Source organism: Lepisma saccharinum, chromosome 4, assembly GCF_977018435.1.
Source record: "Lepisma saccharinum chromosome 4, izLepSacc3.1, whole genome shotgun sequence".
NCBI classification, from domain to species: domain Eukaryota; kingdom Metazoa; phylum Arthropoda; class Insecta; order Zygentoma; family Lepismatidae; genus Lepisma; species Lepisma saccharinum.
The window spans coordinates 78,880,771-78,906,076 of NC_139232.1; the positions used below are offsets into that span (position 1 = coordinate 78,880,771).

Sequence of the window (25,306 nt, forward strand, 5' to 3'; positions counted from 1 at the left end):
GTTAAGAAGAAAATTTTTGAAGAATGGAACTTATGGTGTAATAATTCATTACAAAGTGTTGGTGAAAGTTATCGTCCTTATGTTGATTACACTAGGAAAAAACCTTGGTTTTATAATTGTAGAGGTTCAAGAAATGCAATTGTTTTAATAAATGGACTAAGAAGTGGTCACGCGAGAACATATCATCATTTATTTAAAATACACATTTTGAAATCTTCGAATTGTGACTGTGGTGATTTAAGGGGTGATGCTCATCATATTATTTTGGAATGTCCAATTCACTCAGAGAAAAGAAAGACATTATATAAAACTTTGTCAAAAATTAATGTTCCTTTTCCCATTAATATGATTTCAATGTTGTATGCTCCAGATGTTAGAATTGGATATGTTATACTTGCTTTTTTTGAGAAAAGCTGATATAAAATTATAATATATTTTTGTTACTGAATGAGTTAATGTAGTTATATAAAATTGTATTTAAGAGCGTTTATGAACTTTGTGTGTCAAATTTATATTAAAAATGTATCTTATGTACTTATAATGTATGCTGGGCATAAACAGCCAGCCACCTGTAAAGCTGTAAGTCCAATAAATCTTAGTTGAGTTGAGTTGAGATATTATGAATGTTGCTGGATAATGGAAGTGATTTTGGAAATGTGAATGTGTTAATTTGTGTAGTGAAGAACAAGTATGATCTTAATATAGTTTCGTTTCTAATAAGGAGTTTAATTGCGAGTGCAAGTGTAATATATTAACATTAACTGACATCTAAATATATTTTTTGTGTCCGAGAGTTAGTAAGGTTTACGTAAGCATATCCTTATCTGATTTCCCATTACCTGAGGGCTTCAAAATAGGCTGATAAGTCTCATACTCGCCGTCGAGGAATAAAAGTAAGTAGAACAATTGAGAATAAACCGGGGAACGTAACAATGTATACTCTATATCGGGAATCTCTGGAGCAAGACCGCTCATAACGGTAGAGAAGGGGAGAAAGCGAGTGGGCGGAGCGAAACAGTACACGCTGCTGCTGCTGCAAATAGCTGGTAGCTGTATCGGTGTTTTCCCCTCCGTGCAATCATCCCCTCGCAAGCGTTCTTTGGTCGAGCCCTTTCGACGAATCACTACTTGCGCAGACACTTATTTTCGATCGTTCGCTCCAAAGATTCCCGGAAGAGAGTATAGTTATTTCTGTGTCGCATAACGAATATTGTTCAACGTGACTTCAATAACTGTGAATTCAGAAACAACACACAACAGCACGCGAATAAAACGTAACTGCCAGGAGACAAAGAAGGGTCCCGAGTTCGATTATCGGTGGAGGCACATACTGGTTCGGATCGCACTGTAGGTCCAGTTCCGATTAGCCTACCTGTGCATAAAGTGGGCCTGAACAAAAAAAAAAAAAAAAAAAAAAAAAAAAAAAAAAAAAAAAAAACAGCTCTCAGGTGTTTGACGCGTAGCGACCGAGGTCCCCATAGAGCCGGCGAAGAGACTTATGGCGCGAATGATTTAAAACCCGACCTGTTCAGGAGGCGCTAAGTATCTCGTCTTGTTACACAGGCTTATTTGCCTTCCTTCCGACTTTTTTTTTTCCTCTTGTCCCTCGCTCAGTTATTACTCGGCGGCCCGAATGGAAATTCTCGTGCAGGTAGGCGGGCAGCGCCTCCGATGAGATAAGCTAAACGCTGGGAAATAAAAAGACGGTCTTCTTCGCGTGCGGCGTTGCAACGTCGACGGCGACCGGCCGCTCCTTCCACGTGCCGTGTCCGGCGGTGTAGCAACGCTGCAGGCATTGTTCCGCTCGCTCGCATCGTTGCCAACTACGTGGTTTTAGAGCCAAGTTCTCATCACATTACTCCAAGGAGTATAGCCGAATGAACCTGGACAGAAACACCGATAGAGGTTTTGATACGGTCACGGGCGTCTGGGAGGAGGTAACAGGGACTACGCCCCCCTGAAAAATGAATGTCAACCTAAAATCATATATTTCACGCATATTTCATTTTCGTCAGCTGATGCCCAGGGGTCCAGGTTCGAATCCCGACCTAGGCATGGGTGTCCCTTCATCAATTTCATCATCACACATCCTCATCTTCATCTTCACGTTTAGCCAAACGTGACAGAATACCTAAGTAAAACAAACGAAATCAATCAATCCAACAGCACAAATATCGAACTCTACGACACAGTCACTTTTTCTTTCTGACGATTTTTTTTTATATATATTTTTATTTACAAGTAATTTTCGACACCTGCATATTTTTAGTATAGAACCACTTGAAATATCTCGACTGTAATGGATTTACAAGAACCAGATAATTGATTTGACAAGTCGGAAACGTGAAAGAGATTTTATTTCAAATCCAAATACAAGAATTTCAGGATATCTGTTCATCTTTTAATTTACATAATATGTGTTGACAGTTTCGCCGTCGTTCGCAGTGCAAAGTCGAATTACCTTTCATTTACTTTTCCTTAAAGCAAGTTTACTGCTTGAGCTATAGCATAATTACGTGAATTGGTTTGAATTTTGAGATAATTATTCATAAGAACATTGTGCAGTCAGACGTTAACAAAACAATTCGGCTCCATCTGTGGGTAATATAATTAGATTTTTGTGATTTGTAAATAACGCAAATACAAAAGAAGTGGTGTTTTATTTTTATTATCCAATATTTCAAAAATAATTCCGTGTGCGAGTGGGGTTGAGCCTCCCAAGCCCCCTTTCGGCACGCCCTTGGTGTAAGGTGGTCTCAGTTTCTTTTACTCGTGCAAATTACTATGTTTGCCCAGTGAGTGGAAGTACATTATGAATCCAAACCAGTTCGAGTACATTTCGGTAGGAGGAGGGAGACTTAGGCCCCCGTTATAGCCAGCCCCCTTTAAATAGAAGAATACTCAGAGGTGCATGCAATCCTGAATGCCAACTGAGCAGAAAAAGCAGCGCGAAGAAGAAATCATTATACTGCAAATTATTGTATTATGTTGTTGGTGGTGGTGGAGGTGGGGGTAATCATTCTGTGATATTTATGCAATGTTAATGGGTGAATGCGTACACATAAAATGTAATTTCAAATGACACTAATATTGTGCTTATTTGTTTTTCTTTTGTTTGTAAAAACATATAAAAATAATATCATTGTCCTGTTTGCTTTGTCCTCACTTTTCCTTGTCGCTTATTACGATAAAACAATATTTGTAATTACAAAAGTCTGGACTCTGTTGATTGCTTTTCCTGTACGACTGTAGCATCCACTTCGGATATGGAGCCATTTTAATTACTAGAACGCGAATATCTAGGCAATAGAAACTGCCGAAATAGGCAGACGAGAAGGTACTAGAAACTAGGGCTAACAACACTACAATAGACACTAAAGAATATGTGACCCCCCGAAATTTCAGGAAAATAGTAGGCACGCAAGGGTTTGATGAAATATCCTTTTCCAAGAGTCATCCTGGATCCGCCACTAGGCACTTATGACCACGCTCTTCAGCACATTGAGTTTTGCAGATTGATGACGTAATCTGGAAGGCGAACTTATCTACCAAAAACTGAAAACTGTGCGGTAGTGTTGCAATGTGCATGCATCAAAAAGTATATTGCAAATAAGAGTTACTGTTCCTCAAGTAACGGTAATTGTAACTAGTTACTTTGTCTTGTAACGAGTAACGAAAGTAACAGTTACTTCGATAGTTATTATTTTGTATATTTCAACAGTAACGGACAAACTCCAAAAAATATAAATGAAACCGTAATGTTCACAATACATTTAAAATGAGCAAATGTTTTGCTTCATTTGTCTTTGTTTTTTTTTAATATAAGGGTTGACTTTTAATTTTCTTGCCTCTGTATTTTCATTTTTATATAATATGCTATGTAAATGCTTCCAAAAATCATATCAGGTTTATTATAATTGAATCAATATTTTGGTAGAACTTTAATGGCAATAGTACAATCTGCATGCAACACGTTCTACGAGTTATATTTTTAAAGATCAAAGTAACTGTAAAAGTAACAGTTACTTTTTAAAGTAACTGTAACTGAGTTGCATTTCAAAACCAGTAACGTAACTAAGTTCCTTAATGAGCAAAGTAACTGCATGTAACCCAGTTACTTTTAATAGCCACTGTAAGAAATTTCACAGACTGTGAAATCGCGTTGTCATGAGCACATCCAGTGTGTTTATAATGATGACACTCTGGGTAGGAAAATGGAGTGAAATACGTAATTATATTCGTCAATCTTCTTCAAATCAAGTCCAAAGGAATGGGGCGACCCCTTTCAGTGCCCTTGTCATACGTAATGAACTCAATGTCTTACATGTTTTGGTTAGGCATTACGTATATGCACGTACCTTTGTAACAAGGGTTATACGTAGATGTAAAACTGTGTGTTTACACCGGTACTGAAACGTGTAACTCAACTTTTAGGCTTGGCTGGATCTTTGGCGGACGTCAGCAAAGACGTTTTCGAAATTTCCTCTCCTTTTTCTGAAAAATGGTATCTGCTTAGAATTCCTTCTAGGACATTCAGATAAATGCAGTAGGCTTACGTAGGCACGAAACTAATCAGTGTTGCCCACGAGACGAGACTTTGGCCTGTCTCGTCTCGTGGAAATGCTGTGAAATGCTGTCTCGTCTCGAAAATAATCGTTTGTCAAAGAGACACATGATCAATTTCGTCTCGTCTCGAATTTTTAAAAGCCTGTCCCGTCTCGTCCCGTGGGCAACACTAAAACTAATGCGATTATTTACACAAGGGGGAGGAACACAAACGAAAAATGCACGTGAATGATCTAGAAGGTATTCTATGCAGATGTAACTTTTCACAATTTAGAATATCATCGCGGTTTTTCGAAGGGAGAGAAAATTTCTGAAACGGCTTCACTGGGGTCGGCCAAAGGTCCAACGGAGCTTTAAAAGCGGGTGAGTTTCACATAAAGCTACATTTATTTCTGCTCTTGTCACTAACTGAAAGGGAAAGAAACAGGAAATATATTAAATTGATAAGAACAGTCGCAAATATAGGGGTGTAAGGAGTACATCCAAATTGCAACCTCACTTCCACGTAGTACATCCAAACGGCAACCTCACTTCCACGTAGTACATCCAAATGGCAACCTCACTTCCACGTAGTACATCCAAACGGCAACCTCACTTCCACGTAGTACATCCAAATGGCAACCTCACTTCCACGTAGTACATCCAAATGGCAACCTCACTTCCACGTAGTACATCCAAATGGCAACCTCACTTCCACGTAGTACATCCAAATCGCAACCTCACTTCCACGTAATACATCCAAATGGCAACCTCACTTCCACGTAGTACATCCAAATGGCAACTTCACTTCCACGTAGTACATCCAAATGGCAACCTCACTTCCACGTAGTGTATGGGTGTACTTCATTTTGCAGACTAACGAGGCTCTGGCTTTCTGTGGGTGTTGTGTGTCGTCATGTGTGTGTGATCATCCCTTCATCTACTTCATCTCATCTTATAACCTTCCATCCTCAATTTCACAATTAGCCAAAAATGGCAGAAACGCAAAGTAAAATAAATCAATTCAATCAATCGCAAACATAGGACAGGACCAGGTGTTTAATAAGCATTGATTTTCGTTTACAAAAAAGGGGGTGGGAGTTAATTCTAGGGAGGTGTAAAAGCAAATTTAGCTCCAAAATGACTATAAGCTGGGCCGTTATGAAAAATGTAGGTGGTGTGTGGAAAAATCAATGGGCATGACACTGAACGCAAATGCCAAAGAAAATTATATTGACTGGGTGTCCAGCTCCTAGTTAGCCTCAAGAATGAAGTCCAGCTTGTACCCCAACAGCAAAAAAACAGTAGACGAATTGTCCCTCGCCATTTTCATTCGGTCTGTATTACACATTGTGATGATAATGAGTTGAAATAATGACATCAATAAGCAGAGGGCAATGCCCGCTTCGAACTAACGTAGTTTGATTCCTTAAAACTGTAAAGTAACACAGGATGTGGAATAAAAAAGCAATGAAAATAGCGGTGGGCAATTCGCCTACCATTATCTTTGGCGTTGATTGTACTACGCGGACGGGAGGTTGATATTTGGGTATCTTCCAAGAATATCATATCCTACACTTCGGACTGCGCTGAAAAATCCAAGTGAAATCCTGGTCAATTCTCAATCTGGCTCCTTTTTACTAGTGGCTGTTGGCAACCTTGCCGACTCGAGTGGAACGACTCTTCTTCCATGCGAAGCAAGTGTACAAGGGGCGTGGCAGGGGGAGGGAATCAGCCATTACCAGCTGAAGCCCAGGTCGGCTACTGTTGTTGGTTTTTCTCCACATCATTACACTATAATTTGAGCACGGCTATAATTTGGTAGGTGTTACGGGAGCCCGCAATTGAAGGGCAGGGGAGGGCGGCTTAAAAACAGTGATTAGGATATCTCTTATCTCATTTAATTTGACGAGCCTGTTGTGAGGAGGAAAATGCTCCCTAAACGCTGTTACCTCGAGTGACTGCAAATTGCCAAATTATCAGTTGCCTTAAAAGTATAGATTATGTCGCGGCGCTCAGGAATCTTGGGTTCTTCTTCCCCTTTTTGCCTCGTGACTCGATTGTTTCGTTCTCGGTGAGGGGACAAAAGTAGTCTTGGAGCGAGAACTACATCTTTGATTTCTCTTCAACCTTTTGTGACATTTCCAGAATAATTTTGTGGGCTTGCCTTAATCACCTTGCTCTTGATTTTTAAACGTTCCAGCTAACATAGTAGCGAAATTCATTTGGAGGAGGAAATGTGAAAAAATATTCACTTCCATTTGTTTTCTGCGTTGATTTATCTTTAACCTTCTTGTATGACTAATGTATACTTACAGAAGACGTTATTACATTCTCTCTCCTTTCTTTCTTTCTTTCTTTCCTCCCTCCCTCCCCCCTCCTCTCTCTCTTTCCCATCTCCCTATATTTAGCACAGTAGGCTAATACTTCCCAAGTTTCAGTTTCCCCCATTCAACATTCATTTATGTAAGCACTTTATGCTTTCTTACCTAATCTAGTGTCTGTAGTTTTTTATCTCAATCATCTCTGTTTCTGTGGCCCTCTTTTTCTTTCTCTACTTCTTTCTATTTTTTTTCTTTACTATGACAATTCTTGGTAAACTTCAGTTTCCTCCATACTGACTATATATTCTTGTACCCTCTTTATGTTTTCATATTTATTTTTTTAATCTGTATACTCTATTTACCTTTCCACTCTATTTACCTTTCTCTTTCCTTCTCTCTCTCTCTTTAGCACAACAAACCTTGGTGAGTTTTATTCTACAGTGGCGCTTTTGTCTTCTTCTACTGTCTATCAGCTTTGCCAACGTAATGTTATTTTCATATTTCTATTTCTTTCATTGTTACTCAAGTATCTTCACTTTCTTTCTATCAATGCTACCGGTTCCAACCCAAACTTTAATCTCCCACACAATCACCCTGCTATCTTATCTAGTCCCTTTATCCACTATTTGTTCTTCATGCCTTACCATTCTCTTTTACCTGTTTCTTTCCTTCTCTTCGATATTCAGCCTCTCCTATTTCGCGATCAACCTCTATCTTCTCCACTCTTTCTCCATATCATTATCTGTCTGATTTATTTAAATCGCTCTTGGTATATATTGCTAGGAACAATTTGAGCCATAATTCCTTCCACAATCTACTCCCAATCTTGCTTGATTGATTGATTTGATGTCTTAAGTCCACTTTATGGACTTACAGTTTAAGTAGGATACGAACCACTGTGTACCTCCACCGGGTATCGAACCAGGGACCCCTTGATTACAAGGCGACGACGCGACCACTGCGCCATCGGAGAGGTCCTACTTCCAATCTTGTGTGTTTCTCCTTCACAACCTTCAACTAACTCAAAACCTCAACAGTCTTGCCATGTTTCCGTCTGTGGCTTTCCTTTGAATATGTTTTTGGGCATTTGGTACATTTCCACACTTTACCTGTCGTAGCCAGTGACTCTCTGGACCTTTACGAATCCATTTCTGCCAGGGAGTTATTTTCTACATTTAAATATCACGCCATATGCTAGATTACTCTTTAATCGTCAGGCATGCACCGTTTTGTAAGTAAATGATTTGAAGGCAACATAAACAACAAATTATTACAAATAGCAATAGGTAATAATATGATCACTGTTACAAATAATATTTATTAATAATAATACAATTTATTATTTGTTAATAATAATAATAATGCATTATTATTATTATTATTATATAGACGGTTAACGTGCAAGGACCCCTCTCGAGTATATTTCTGCAAGGAATTCGAAGCTACGACTCATTGCGTACCGCGTTAAGATATAAAGAGGATATGCAGTGTGTATGTGTATTCACAAACACGCGCGCACGCGCTAAATATAAAACTACAAAAAAGCTCTCGAAAAATCACTTTGTTTGGTTATGTATTCGGTTGGCATGCAAGGCCACTTGCGTTCTATTCCAATAAATTGTTTGTGTGATTAACTAGCAGATTATCTACTAAACGAATGGATGCTTTAGAGATAGAAATGTTACCCCATGTTGTCAATACTGTATTTATCTATATTCATTTGAGACAAAAATATTTGATGTGTGTATTTGGGGGATGGGTGTGCGGGAAGAATCGTACATATAGCTGTTTGAATTGATCCGTCAGAACATGAAGGACGAGTCTTTCAGTGAGCAAATGAATTTGAAATAAATGTGCGACTCAGATATTTCAATAACTGCATGTTACGTTCATTATGAAGTTCGCTGCTTTGGGCTTGTAAGCAAAGGCCGTTAGGCAAACTTATAACTTGGCAAGCAAGAAAGTCCAAGTCCACTTCAAGCCCATTATGTTCTTATCCTGTGGCAAATCCTCCATCTTTTCTTTTTATATTCTCACCTAATGAGGCCAAGATGAAGAAGAAATCCAGCTTTCCTGGAAGTCCATCTCCGCTGAAGTGTCAAACGCTTCTTAAACAACAATTATCAGCGCATTTATCTTGCGTGTTAAGTTCTGGTGTAGTGACATATCCCTCGAAGTCGAACAAGAGAAGCAATTATCGACGGCAGGAAGCGTTCCCTTGAGAAAAACAGCCGGGCGTCGATTGTAGGGAAATTAGCTTTTTCGTGTGTAGTGGTGCGTTACGGTATAACAGCACATTGTAGTTGCGGCAGTTAACTTTTGCTCCTGCGTGAACGTTACGACATTGTACGTACATGAATGCTGGGATTGCATTGTACAGCTTTCGGTTCCAACAAAACTTTTGAGAATCCATGCCATAATGTTGGTGAAAGATCTCTGGCCATGAAGACTGCCAAAGCATCCACTTCAGTGTAAAGTTGTGTTTCGGTACTGGTGATAGCTGAAGTGTTTACACTTAAGTGTAAAACCGTGTCTTGATGCTGATGAAAGCTGCAGAAGTATTCACTTGAGTGTGACAATGTGTTCTGATGTTGGAAAAAGGCGTAGAAGCATCCAGTTGAGTGTAAAACTGTATTTAGATGCTGATGAAAGCTACAGTAGTATATACTTGAGTATATAATTATGTTCTCATGTCGATAGAAGCTGTAGAAGCATCCACTTTTCTGTAAAATATGTCATTGAAAGCTGTAGAAGCATACCTCTGTGTTTAAAACTCTGTTTTGATGCTAATGAAAGCTGCAGAAGCATCCACTTCTCTGTAAATCTGCAGAAGTATCCACTTCAGTGTTACAGTATCCACTTCAGTGTTACACTGTGTTCTGATGCTGATAAAAGACGTAGAAGCATCCACCTGAGTGCAGTGGCGGCTGCTTAATACGTGCTACCGTGCTATAGCACGTAACTCAATTTACTAAAATGAAAAGAAAGAAAAGGACACATTTCATAGATTGAAGAAGTTTAATAAAACACTGAAGTGAAATGAAACTTCTCACGTTAAGAGGCTCAAAAATTTGCAGCGCGCTATGTATTTTCCGCACCCTGGTAAGCTACAACGAATACCGTGCTATTGGCTTCATAGCACGTTTTCGCCACCTCGCGGCGCGCCGAATCTGGCCGAATGCCCCTCGGTTCTGCAGGGGAGGTAGGATCGGAGCCAATCAGCTCGGGAAATCCGTCTGCTACTAAAGTTTATGTCAACGTAGGATCAGAGCACTTCGAGTTCTGTCGGTCGCAGGGCTTCTTGAGTCAGTTGTCAACTTGTGCCAATCAGAGTTCCTTTCTGCCAAGGTCGTTCCTGCCTTTAAGTGTTGCCACCTGTGATCGAATCGGAATGCTAAGGAGGATTCTCAAAATCGGTCTTCACAAAATCGAGACAAATAATGTGCGACTCAAGGAATCGTACAGTTTGTGAAGATAATTACTTTTTAACACGTTGCTTGTTTTAGGCTGTCTCAATAATAGAATAGTTACTTGCTGAGAATAATACTACTTGCCCTGAGATATGATAATCCACATAGGCATCCCGCCACCATTCTACTTATATTAGGGTGTATTGCGCTCTGATTCTGGACAACTTGTATCTGTTTGCATATAAGCTGTTTACCGCCGCCCCAAGCGTTCATTCTTCAATCTGGTCATAAATCACTCGAGCTGGAAACATTGTATGGACGCAACGGCGTTACCCAACCCTGGCTGTTGATGACCTGCAAGGGGTGGAAAGGCCGCTCCCTCAAAATGCCGAGAAACATCGAAGTGCTCGCTTCCTACATTGGCATCCAGTATAGCGTGCTACACAGATTCACAGCACAGTCAGTATACAGGCCTCCCCGATGGCGCAGTGTTAGCGTCCTCGCCTTGTAATCAAGGGGTCCCGGGTTCGATACCCGGTGGAGGCACATAGTGGTTCGGATTCCACTTTAAACTGTAGGTCCAGTCCTGATTAGCCTAACTGTGCATAAAGTGGACTTAAAACACCAAATCAATCCAATCCAAGTCATCTCAGTATAAGAAGAAAGTTTGCGGATAGCTTTACAGAATCAGCAGACACGATTTTTTTTGGCGCGGTTCATGGTCATGCGCGTGGCATATGGAGCAGTCCTTGTAAAGGACAGTTGTTTCAATCAGTGGTCTACACGAGGCTGGGGCGAGCAAATTGATGGGGGCTACAACCCATCTCCAAATTATGAGTTTCGGATGAAAGTAGCAAAGAACTCTGAAACATGAAACAGTGTTAAATGCAATCACCCCGTAAAATGATATCCGATTACCATTTTTGTCTTTGAATAGCTTTTAAAATGAAGGTTTAAATCGGCGAAATTGCAAAATATGTTATACTTTATTCCGGCCATACGTAGAAAGCAGCTATGTGATACAGACCTTTACAATACCAGACCCCTCGGGAAAAACCCTGCGTACGCTAGCGGCTCCAAGTGAGTGTGTAAATGTGTATGTGTTTGTGGGGGGGGGGATTATTGTAAATGCAAGAAACAACATCTACCTGTAGCACGCATCTGTGAAAAGTCACGAGCCGCCGCTGCTTGAGTGTAAAATTGTGTTTCTTTTGATGCTGATGAAGAAAGATGCAGAAGTATCTGCTTCAGTGTTACACTGTGTTTTGATGTTGATAAAAGGCGTAGAAGCATCATCTACTTGAGTGTAAACTGTGTTCTGATGCTGATTAAAGCTGCAGAAGTATCCACTTGAGTGTTACACTGTGTTCTGATGCTAATAAAAGACGTAGAATCATCCACTTGAGTGTAAAACTGTTTTGATCCTGATGAAAGCTGCAAAAACACGCGCTTGAGTGTTAGGCTGTGTTCTGATGCTGATAAAAGGCGTAGAAGCATACACTTGACTGTAAAACTGTATTTGGATGCTGATTAAATCTGCAGAAGTATCCACTTGAATGGAAAATTATATTTTGATGCTGAGAAAAGTTGCAAAAGCATCCGCTTGAGTGTTACACTGTGTTTTGATACTGATGAAGGCTATGCACTTGAGTATAGAACCATGCACTGGTGTTGATAAATACTTAAATAAATCGAACATAGATGTACGCCCCAATGGTCATGAGGACTGTAAAACCATATCCTGATCCTTATAAAGTCTGTAAAAATTTCCTATTGGCTGTACTTGAACAATGTCCATTTTACTAACAGTATTCAATATGTAGTCTACAGTTTGTAATTATTATAATTTTGTTTATTCTCATTACCTTATTCATTTATTGTAAAAAAATTGAGGATATTGTTATTATAATGCTAGTGAAATATGTAAAAACAGCCAACTGGATTTAAATAATATACTGATGCTGATAAATATTATAAAATCATCCGATTTTGTATAAATTGATATATTTTCCCAGGGAATATCACTCGAGGAGGTTAAAAACCGTTGATTTAGTACATGAGGTACAAGGTAACTGTTCCAATAGCTAAGCTGACTTGGGGCTCGGCTTCGGCAGATGGTTAGAGCATGTCTCAGCATCAAATGTGCTAGGTGAAAGTGACGCACGAGCAAGGGCGGTCGCGGATCTAGATTTTTACGACGGGCAGAAACAAACGTTGCATTGGATGGTCGCCTAATAAGGGTGTAATTGTCGGGTGCTAATTGGTGTTTTGTTTCTTAAAGCCCGACTGAGTTCTGGGTCGATGCTCTTCTCTTCTTCTTCTTCTTTTTTTTAAAAAAACCTTGTCGATATTTTGAATTCTGTGAAATTACACCGATGACTCAAAATACATCATTCGTGTTTGGTGCACTTTTGATGCATCAAGCGGAACGGCTGCTGCGAATGCATCTCTTCATGTATTTCTCGACACTGATAGAAGTTAACGCAACATTTACAATATTCTAACATTAAATTTTAATTTAATTTATGAAAATGGGAGGCAACCGTTTTTCTAAAAAATAATAATAATAATAATAATATTTTATCATGAATAAATAGGGACCTCGATTTTCGGTGTAATTTTTCTCCAAAATTCGTGTTTTCATTTTAGCACACTTTTCTAGCAACTAAAATTATATCTTCAAGTTGATTTTGGCATAGTATTTAAATTTGTAGGTCACATGGCTAGTGTTGCCCACGGGACGAGACGGGACAGGCTTTTAAAAATTCGAGACGAGACGAGATTGATCATGTGTCCCTTTGAGAAACGTATATTTTCGAGACGAGACAGCATTTCACAGCCTTTGCACGAGACGGGACAGGCCAAAATCTCGTCTCGTGGGCAACACTACACATGGCCTACACCTGTTCGTAACAGTGTCATACGTTGGCAACTGTTCTTATTTTATACGAATAAAACATACCTACCCGTGTTAAGACTCCCTTGTGACGATAGGTGCATACTCGATCTCCGCCAAAATCATGCTTTTCTGACGTTGACAAAGAGAGAAGTTTAATTTGTGCACTGCGTAAAGACTATTCTTCATTTAGCTACATGCAACTTTTTCTTCTTACAATAAATCTCCGAGTAATTAGCAATTTAGTCTTAAGTCTAATGGAGACAATTCTACATGAAATCTGGTTAATGAGAGGAAGTCGAATTGACTTTGATAATGTGAGAATACACGCTACTGTTGCATCTTTCCCTTGCAAACCCTTCCAAACATGAAATTCTATCCAATCTTCAAATACACGATCTTTCTCTTCGCCGTCAAGTTTCACATGTAAGATTTCTTGTCAGAATCATAAATGAACAACTCTTTAATAGTGAACCCTTGCCACTTCAACTGTCACCATCCAAGGCTATCCTTAGAACAAACGTCACTTCTTTGCAGACTACAGACCCTCTCTACAATTCGTAAAATGACGCTCCAGGTTTCCATGTCTTCCAATACGGAGTGCATCAAGCAGATGTTGTTATTATTGTTGTTGTTGCTATTATTATTATTACAATTGTGTGTTTCTGTTTGTTATTGTTATTTGTAATATTGATATCCTGATATAGAATGGATTTGTTCTGTATTCAGAATTTTTGAAATAAATAAGTAGCCTTGTGGTACTCTTGAGAAATAAAGTATGAAAGGTTTCAACAAGGGCTGAGTCGATACCACTTTGAACCGATACCCATACTGATGCCGATACTCTCACCGATACCCACCGAGTGGTGGCGATTGGATTCCAAAACCGGGGGGGGGTAAAGACAGTAGTATATTTCCCTTTGTGTATAAGGTTTAGCATAGTACGGGGGCAAAAATGGCGAACATTTGGAGGGCTACTGCCTCCTCTTGCCCCCCCCCTAATCGCCGCCACTGCCCACCGATACCGATGCTTGAAAATCGCTCAATATATTGATTAATATTAGTGGGTAAGAATTCCACTCCAATTACATGCATCAATTTACCAAGAATTTTCCTTTAAAACATTCAAGAATTACATCAGAATATTAAAGTACATGTTATGCAGGCACTAAAATCCGTTGTTGTTTTTTTCACACAAAACTTCGAATTTTTTCAGCGAACCGCATGAAGTCCAAAATGCCGAAGAAGTATATCGGCCAGTACCGGTAAATAAATCCAAACCGATTCCACTTTCTTAAAAGAGTTATTCACACCGTAATCTTCGAAAGAGGAAAGAGTGGAAAGAGTTTTGACCACTCCATTTGGTCCAGATTTCCCCGACTTCTCCAGCACATTAATGTCGAACGACTTCGACACCCCCGGAAACATACTCGACCTGCAGCAACATCGAATCTGGTCTTCCTCCACCACTCTGGCAGTTAAAATGAACACGTCATCATCCTCGAGCGGGGGACATGCTAATTGGCTTATCTCGAGTTCAATAACGGAAAGTGTTTTGATAACAGGGCTTCGTCGAACGCACACAGTCCTCCTCAAACGAAGCGAGAAATAGAGAGAGAGAGAGAGAGAGATGAAGAAGACAGAGAGATGGTCGAAGGAGAAGAAGGATTTGAATACGGTGGCGGAAGTGAATTATAAAGCAATTTGTAACACGCCCGGCGTACCGTATGGAGACGTACTCATGGTTTAATTAACTTCTGCCTGACAACTCCTCCAATGGGTTCACCGTTGGGGAAGATAGGAGCTTGATACGACGTGGCGCGGCCACAGGTCAACCACGAGGTATCCATCAACAAAGCACGAGTCACGGAGGGAAAAAGACCCAGCCGAGGGCGCTGCGAATACCATTACGTGCTCCCACAAATGATGCTGCGAGGCTACGTTGGCCAGTGCAAGGTGACCACAGTTCCTTCAGCACAAAACGGCAGACGTAAAACTAATTTCATGCAGTTTCAAGTACTAATTTTTATGTAGCCAAAACATGCAAAATATGTACAGTATGCATGGAACTTTTGCTCGCTCATACTCGGTCGATTCTAGCCTTGCAATCAAGGGGTCCCGGGTTCGATTCCCGGCGGAGACACATTGCACAGTGGCTCGGATTCAACAACTTTAAATTGTAGATCCAGTCCCGATTAGCCAATATGTGTATAAAATGGACTCATAACTCAACTCGATCGAGTCTCTCACGCTCGAGCGTGCTACGCTCGAACATTTACAATGCAATATCATTTTAATGTGACAATAATCGTAGACACACACATGTCAAATATCAGCCTTGGTAGTTTCCACAATCATCTGTTTCACTTTCATCATATATCCCTGTATTCGTAAGATAAACATGGAGATGATGACTATGTTCACTTAAGTTTCAATTTTTAACTTCACGGTCTATATTTGAGGGCTCACTACAACAGACAAATTACGGTTATACTTGTACAACTGTTTTTCGAGCGTATACCAGGCCTCATCGATGGCGCAGTGGTAGCGTTGTTGCCTTGTAATCAAGGTGTCCCGGGTTCGATACCCGGTGGTGGCACATAGTGGTTCGGATTCCACTTTAAACTGTAGGTCCAGTCCCGATTAGCCTTACTGTGCATAAAGTGGACTCAAAACAGCAAATCAATCAGTCGAGTGTATACAGCTCGTTTTGCCTGTTCGAGCGTTATTCTCTCCAGCGAAGCTCTCGATTCTGTGCGTCGTCCGTGCGAACTATTTGGCGCTCAAGCGAAATGCTCTTCCTGCAGCTTTCTAATGTACCCTCGTACAGGATATCGGATGTTAATATTATTATTGTGAAAGAGAATGCGGTAATCGGTTCAGAAACTGTATTGAACTGAATAAGATATATTAAAGAGAAAAATAAGACAAGAATATCTGTAACTTTAATCTCAGTGCAGCTCTCAGAATATCTCAGTGTCAGTATATTGGCCTTTGTCCGAAAACCTGACTTCTAATAACAATGTTGGGATTGACTGACCTCTATCGGAAAACAGACGAATTATTACCACGTATGTGAGGAGGTTAAACATTACTTCCAACCTACAACAACATTGTACGTAAATTCTGCTTGAGAATACTACGTTCTTGCACTATATCTGTATCTAATCGTGAGTTTTGGCCCACGGTATATAAATATGTACATCTAAATTGTGTAAAAAAATACTTAATACTATTTTTCATGATCTTCGATCGTTTCCGTCGTTCCTGTGCTATTTCTTATGTTGAAGAGCATTTCTTTGAAATCCGTCAGGTACGCTGATACAGAACGACCGATCTCTATCGGGTTTATGGTAGCACAGTCTGCTACCGCAAGACGAGAAGACGCTGAATTCATTAATTCCATGTTCTGCAGCAGCGATGGTGAATGCAATGAATATGATACCATCATTTATATGCGGCTGTCGGCAATTGTGATAATGCAAAAGTAAGAAAAATTAATTCGGAGACTGAGCTGGAATGTGATGACGATTGCTACGAACGGCAGAGTGACGCATATAAATAAATTTGTTGTTACGGGCATGCGATACAGTTTCCACGGGACTCTTCCCAAGCTCTTCCGTCCGTGGCAGAGTGCCAACTTTGCTCTCTTTGAGTCAGATCTGGCTCTTTGGTGCACTCGTTCGGTTGTGAACTGGGACGCCCACCCGCGTGCCCACTATGATGCCATCACTGGTTCTGGCCCACATAGACCAACTATTGTCCTAATTATACATTTTGCACGTGACGTGATATTGTTATATTGGCTGCGTCGCTCCGCTCCCTCTTATCTCCCCAGCTGCTTCTTTATATCGCCGTGTTTGACGTGAAATTGACATAATATTGTTATCAGGGAATTCTTTATTTTCGATTTCATACGACCATCGGTGGATTATTGAGATGGGCGATGCCGCCGGATCTAGATGTTGGAAACTAAGAATAAATTGCCATCAATTTTGAGTTAACGATAAAAGCAGTGCCCCCACCCCTTTGACAACTAACATTAGCTACCCTATGAGGCACTTTATCCATAGCTATATCTAGCTGCTTGAAAGTTAGTTTTAACTCCATTTAATGTGAAATTTAGTTCTTTTATGCGCATCAGGTTTGGCAACACTGCCAGGAGGCAAGGAGAAAGCATTGATCATATGGGAATATGATTTGATTCGTTGTCTTGGGAATATCAAACTTCCGATGGAATAGGAATAGATGTCAACGGGAAGAGGGCAGTTTGAAGATGCATTTCACCAGCGGAAAAGTCGAAACCAACATTTGATTAGCCGTAACTTGATATTGAAGTTGATTCCACATAAGGAATACATGGGATTCCGAAAATTCTTATTCATCATTTTTCAAACATCATGTCCGGCTTAATAATCAACATAAAAAGAAACGCTTCCACTTTCAACATGGAGAGAAATTCATACTCTTGGATACACCCAGTTTTTTTAGTTTTTTTTTTTTTAGCAGCAGTGCCTATTCGGGCTATATTGAAATAAATGCACGATTGGTGCGTAACTGTATCTCCTCCCCTTAAGGTGACGGTATAAAGCATATGTACTGCTGAAGCAATGTTTTCAATGTTCCTTACAAATACAGCGCGACCGATTGAGGAATTGAACCCGGGTCTTTGTCTCCCTGCCATTTCCTGACAGCAGCCGATCGAGAATTGTTTACAGATACAAAGTCTCGATGGAAAAGAGATATCTGTATAGTGTGGGTGGGAATCTAACCCCACGCCCCCATCCTCCTGCAAGACCACGCGAAAGAAGCAAAAAAATTAATATTCCAGAAACAAATTCCCCTTTCGCAGCCGGCTCTGAAGAACGTACATGTTCATCATGCAGCCTTCAGGATTGGCGTCCCGAGCACGTTTCCATTACAAACACGCGTGATGTTAACCGTTAAACGCCAGGGCAGGCCCCGAATGCCAAGCGACTGCCAGGCCACGTACAGGATGGGATGTTCTCTCCTGCAGCTCCCGTCGCCAAAACAAAAACGAATGCGAGAAAAATGTGTGTCTAAATGGGAAAAAGAAAGTCCCCCCGGAGAAGTGCCATGAGTTATTTGCATAGGCCACGGGTGACTGACCCGCAACTTGCGAGTCTCGACCTCGGGTGGTCAGGGTGACAAATCCTTTCTGGATTCGTGCTGAATACTCAATTTCCGAGCTTCAGAATTTCTATATTTTTAATTGCTCTTTAATTTTAAAAGACTCCGGGTGGTTAAACGAAGACCGGTTCGTTGCTCAGGGGACATTAAAGTATTCTCACGGTCATTGCCAAAAACACAGGCAAGCAATTAGTAACTTTTCACCTGTTGTTGGAGATTAATTCAAACAACACAAACGCAAACTAATCAAAAATAATGTTCTTCAATGGCTCATGTTATGCTGCACAGATTTGGAGTCCTTTTCTGAAGATTAACATCACACGATTCAAGGCATCCTTCTCAATAATCGCTTTTGCTGGCTCGATAAGACTTAACTATTGCACTGGCATATTTACTTGTACTCAAAATAATTTTTTTCTTAAATAATAACAGCTGATGCATTGTCACGAGCTTCCTCTGGCCGCAGATTAAATTAAAAGAGTTAATTGTTAAAAACAAACACACAATGTAACTTCGCCATGATAAACAAGACGTAATAAATGAATAAAATAAATAAATATTTTGCATTCTAAACTTATGTCCTATAGCCTAGTATATTAAAAAATTGATTGTGTGTAGGCAACGTAAACCTATAGTTTTTTAAAGATTTTTTATTTTCTTCCTTTATTTATTTTTTGTTCCTACTTGCATGCATTCGCCTCAAAATAAAAAATGCAATATGTGTGTGTGTGTGTAGATGCAAACCAAAAAATGAATAATTTTTATGAAGTACGTATTTATTAATTAGAACTCTTCGCTGCTCATTTTATGATAGTTTTATCTTACTTTGCAGGTCTGCTCTGACCTAGACAGCAACGTCAGAATCCTCATCAAAGAAACTGAAAATACTACAACACGACCGGTAAGTGTACATGTATCTAAATTCCGAATTTATTATTAACCTCAATTTAAAGGCATTCGTTAAGAAAGCAATGAAGTCTTCATTTTTTTTTTCATCTTAAATAATTCAATTCACCCTATTTACCACATTCGACGGGTCGTAACTATTTGAATTATCTGTCCAGAACTTACGCTTCGTTTTTGTGGGGGAAATCTTGACCTGATCTTGTTATTATACTAGCTATATAGGTATACTAAGAATTGGATAAAAAATCTGACGTTTGCTCCATAGTGTACCTTTTGGGTCTCAGAATCATATTAAACTTGGTGAAGGTGCAACACTGGTTATGAGATACGAAGAATTGGGAAATGAAATAGTAGCAATGTAGTTGTTATAAATACGTTTAATGCATAGTTTTAATAAAAAAATATATATTAAAACAAAACCACGTAATAAACGCGTATGTACAGGGTGAGCTAAAAGTTGTGGTTTACTGAAATATCTTAAAAATTCTTCGACTGGCAATGATCATAGCATTATAATTAAATATTATATCAATTGCTGCATCTTTGCCATACGTATCATCGCATCCCTCTACCAACTTGGAAGCTGCCATTGTGAATTCAAATTTTTGACACTTTTGATTTAGAATGTTAAAAGTTAATTTCAAGATTGCATCTTGCAAGATGGTAGAGAAATGTGGTGACATTCTGGGGAAAAAATGTGTTTGAAGTCACAACGATTGGCGCAGATATGTATCTGCAAAGGTTAAAATTATCACAAGTGGATAATTCGCCAGAGGCAAAGACAGCCTAGAAGTAATATTTCAATGTCTCATTGTAAGACTTCAATTTTTTAAAATTCTACAAATTAATATGAAATTCTTCCTTATCGTGAAGGAACAAGTTACATTCAAAATAACTTTATTTCCGTCTCAGAAGAACCACGATGAATATTTTTTGTGTAGTTGCAACCATAAATGTTGGTCTATGTTTCTCGAGTCGACATTATTATTAAAAACAAATTGTTTATAATTAGTAAGGTGCACTTTATTTGTACACGACAAAAAATACATGACATGAATAAACTGAAACATATATTTTACTTTTCATAAATATTTTACAAACAACCAACTCTCAGATTATTTACTGAAAAAAAGGCATAATAGTGTGCAAGTACAGAAGTGCCATCTATTGCCCATTGCCGTGTTAAAGTTTGAGATTGAACATGTTAGCAGACGTTATTCATTTTTAGCGAATTCACAGGCAAAGTTTCACTTGGAGGTTGCTCAGAGGCATACTGGCCCGTGGGCTCCACTTCATGATAATGTTGAATATTATTCAAAACAAGAGAATATAAAAATTGACGTGTTTAAATTATCAGTATGGAATTTGGTAGGAAGAACTACATTGACCATTGTTATATGATGTACTTTCTATGTGTTATAGTTCTAATTCTTGTAGTAACCAGATTAAAAACAGAACGGTACTTTAAATTCTTCCACAAGTAAACCATGATTTAGTAAATTTATTTTTTTAATTTGATTTGTTTTACTTCGCTTTTCTGCAACTTTTTTTGGCTAGTCGCCAAAGATGGGTGACGATATGATGAAATTGATGAAGGAACACTCACAAAGAACACCGTTGTCAAAACCGGGATTCGCACCCGCTGCGCCACAGAAGTCTCAAAGAAATTAAATTATCTTAATTAATATAACAAATATTACAATTAAAATTTCCGATTTTCTAAAACGAAAGTAGGGCACATGAAAAGAAGCGAAAATAAAACCCTGGCAAACTTTAAAATACAATGAATAACCCCTCTCCTCCATCGCCACGATGCAACTGGAACAATGTATTAAGATTGGTGGTCGTTCACCGACTTGGTTTTGCTTTTAGGTTGGGACCAGGCACGTATCTAGAAATATGTTTCTGGGGGGGACCGAACCAATAATAATAATAAGGTTTAAATTAAAATAATAATATTAAATCAAATTAATACTAATTACAACACATAAATTAATATTATATTATTATTATTACACCAATAGGTAAAAAGACTGTATAAGAATAGAGATATAACAGCGCATATTCATTACGTAGTTTACCTGTAGTTAAGATCGGAATAATTTACATAAAATCAAGTGCCCTGGCAATGAAATTAATGTCAAATAGATGAATAATTGAATATTTATCGAATAACAAAAATGATGTTACATGTAGTTGGAGAAAAGTAAGTTTCTGATTAATATTTTATTCAGATTATTTTGAGTAGTAGTGTACATAAATATTCTTTGCAATTGTTATTCAAAGCCGTATGGGTATGATCCCTATATAATCCTTGACTTCTAAAAGGTTCAGAGGAAATTAATAAACATCGATTTTCAACAAATGCTAATATTTCCATTACTTAATTACAGTATTTGATATGTTTTTCCGGGGTCCGGAACCCTGGACCCCCTCTAAATACATCCTTCATGTCCACCAAAGCTGTTCGATCCCAATATAATCCTCGTCTTCCAATAAGTAAATACGTCCTTGGTTGGGACCCGAATGATTAAGTCAGTACACCCCTGGCGTTGCTCGCGACAAAATGAGACCACATAAAGGTAATAATTCAATATATTATCAACCATATTAGCATTACTAACAATGATAAAACCCGTGGTACCTCTTAAGGGAGGTCCTTTAGAGGAAGAGAACCTTGGAGTATGCGGCCACTCTGAACAGTTCATTAATTCGCCATTGCATCTTGATGGCCACCCCTTTCCCTTCTGCCTTTTCCCTCCGTTCTTTCAGGCTTTGTTGTTTCACGGACGGCTGGAAACTACCTTCCTCAGTCGCCGTGTCCTGACATCGTGTTCTCCCGTCCGCCCCGCGGCCGCGGGAAGACAAAAAACGCCAACAAAAAAAGGGTGGGATGAAAGGATTAAGAAAGAAAAAGTAACATCTGGACGACACAATCTTAGCTGATGGTTGTTCGGGGGTGGGGAGGGGGAGTCCTCTTGAAGGAGGACAATTCATCCGCTTCTAAAATAGTCGCAGCTAACCTTCTTCTTCATGCTTGGGCTTTGATGTGAAGTCTTCCTTCCATCCCTCCGGTGTTTCTCAGTGAAATGGCTCACTACAACTTCAACACAAGTAACCACTACATTTCTCGAGTAACGCCAACTGTAAATGGTTACTTTTAGAAATGGGTAATTGCCAATAGTTACTTTTTGAAATGAGTAACTGTCAATAGTAGGGCTGAGCCAATACCGATGCCGATGTATACCGACAGATACCTTTCCGACATTTTGGTCTTCCACGCACACAGAAAACTAAATGCATCATACCGTTTGATGCACCAAATCGCGTCGATTGTTGACTAAAGTGTGTTTTGTCAGTGGCGTCTCGTCCCTTGGGGCTTCCGGGGCTTAGCCCCTAAAGAAAAACGGACGTATTCAGGTAATTATCAATCACCATAACGCATAACTATCTCACAGTCTTTTAAATGGCGATTTTTACCCACGTAAATTCATCGTCTGTTGCAATGGATCGCAAAGGAAGGCGTCGCCTACACCCACCTACGCTACAGTGAAGGTCACATGCTAGCAGAGAGAGGAGGGGAGAATGCAATGGATTTGAGTGCTGATTCGGGGCTAGTTCCGTTTCGTCGCGTTAGATCTCGCGTGTTGTTCTGTAGTGTTTTGGTGGCTTTCATTCGCTATGTTTGAGTGAGTTTGGCAGGGTTGATGTTCGAACACAAACTGATGAAGGATATAGGCTGTCAATTACAAGACGCAATGAATTTGTCCGGAAAAATAGGCATATATTAAATAGAATTATCGATTGCTTAAAATTCTGTGGTCGACATGAACTTGCTCTACGAGGACATAATGAAAGAGAACAATCTTTAAACAGAGGCATCTTCCCAGATTTATCATCCCTTCATAGAAGAGGGAAAACTAAAGGGAACTTCGTGTTCTTTATTGTAGTGAAGAGTTGAAAAACATAAACTCTATCAGTAGATTGCATTCATTTTTTATTTAAAATTATTTAGAGGGTACCTTTTCAGAAACAGTAAAAATGACAAACATAGTTTTAATAACTCCAGTGGCAACAGCTGAATCTGAACGATGTTTCAGCACATTGAAGCGTATTAAAACCTGCTTAAGAAATGCAATGGGACAAGACAGACCAAATGCCTTGGCACTTGCTTACAATAGAGAGAGAATACATTTCAAACATAGAGGGCTTCAACGAAAAAGTAATAACAAAATTTGCTGAGCAGAACAGGAGTCAACAGTAGAAAGGTATGTTTCACAACAATACCTGTTTCTTGTGTAATCATGTGAATTGTCATTATATTTTAAATTCTTTAAAAAAATAAGTCCAGTTTTGTAGTTTAAAAGAAGATAAATACCCGTTTTTTTGTAATTCATGTAATTTGTCATTACTTTTTTAATTATTTCAAAAAATTAAGTCCAGTTTTGTAGTTTAGAAGAAAAAAATACCTATTTTTTGTAATTCATGTAAATTGTCATTATATTTTAAATTCTTTAAAAAAATAAGCCCCGGCCAAATTTCAGGCCACGAGACGCCACTGTGTTATGTGGCATCTGCGAAGAATCAAATTCACATTTCATGCATTTTAGTGCATTTTTGCATGTCGTAAAAGAAACACCAAAGTGCATCATGTGATGCAAGTGAGGATTTCCTTCAGTCGAGATGCAATATAATGCATCATTTGATGCATCTTGATGCACCTTCATGCGTTTTGGTGCACCTTCCTGCATCTTTCTCGATGATCCACTTAGACGTTTCATCTGAGCTAAATAAAATCTGTAGCTCGGACGAAACGTTTAAGTGGATCATTGAGAAAGATGCAGGAAGGTGCATTAAAACTCATCAAATGATACATTATAATGCATCTCGACTGAAAGAAATCCTCGCTTGCATCAGGTGATGCACTTTCGTGTTTCTTTTACGACGCACTAAAATGCATCAAATGTGAATCTGATTTTTCGCAGATGCCATAGAACACACTTTAGTGCATCAATCGACGCGTTCTGGTGCATCAATCGGTATGATGCATTTAGTTCTCTGTGTGCAAAAAATGCATCTCGTTACTTCCGCGGACTCGAATTATCCTGGTAATGAAGCAAAATTCGAAGTTTCTCTTTATTTTGCACCAGTTTTTGAGTGAAAAAAATTAAATTTGTGATGACATAACATGTAATTTAATATTCTAATGTAATTTTTGTGTATTTTACAGCAAAAATCTTGGTCAATTGATGCATGTAGTTAGAGAGCAATGCTTGCACACTATTATTACTGAACATTTTAAATAACCTTTAATTATTACAATTTTCAAGTATCGGTATCGGCGGGTATCGGTGAGAGTATCGGCATCGGATCGGTTCAAAGTGGTATCGGCTCAGCCCTAGTTAATAGTTACTTTTTTAATTAACTGTAAATTGTTACTTTTTTAAAAAATCAGGAACTATCAGTAGTCAATTTTTGAGCGAATTATTTCGGCAGGTAATTTTTGTACGTTTGAATAGTAAAGAACTACATTATAGTTTGATGAGACAAGAAGGAGAAATACAATTTTAATCTTCCTCGTACATTTGTTACGAACAAATATGGAGCTCCTCGATGGTGCAGTGGTAATGCCATCGCCTTGTAATCAAAATGTCCAGTGTTCGATCACCGGTGTAGGCATCTTCCGTGTATGTTTAACCTTCGGTATCTCAGAGTTATTTTTAAGTTTGCACTATGCTCAGATAGGAGTTAAAAAATATGACAGCTACAATCGGCTTTATTGGGAAATATCAGTAAAAAATACAGGTACAAACATATTTTGTGGTTAAAATGTCGGTAAGGAAATAATTTTAGAAAACATTCTAGAAAGAGAAAATTTGGTGTAATCAAATCGGACTCAAGTGTTAAATAATAATGATATACATTATTCTCATTGGCAGATCGTTAAATAAAATCTCCCAACCAATATAATAATAATAATAATAATCCGTGGCTCGACAGTCCTCGAAGGGCCTTAGCCTATCTCCCGACTGCCAGTCTCCCTCCCACAATCCTACATAGAGGTGTGGAGTTCT

The 25,306-nt window shown here is 39.0% G+C and overlaps 1 protein-coding gene across 1 annotated transcript in view; it reads left to right on the forward strand.

The window, feature by feature from the left end:
- The window catches only part of LOC145986618 (extracellular serine/threonine protein kinase four-jointed-like), a 273,062-nt gene that overhangs the window by 124,246 nt on the left and 123,510 nt on the right, over positions 1-25,306 (forward strand). The window contains exon 2 of the mRNA XM_083120841.1: positions 19,159-19,227. The gene's annotated coding sequence lies outside the window, so the exon portion shown is untranslated. The remainder of the gene's footprint in view (positions 1-19,158; positions 19,228-25,306) is intronic.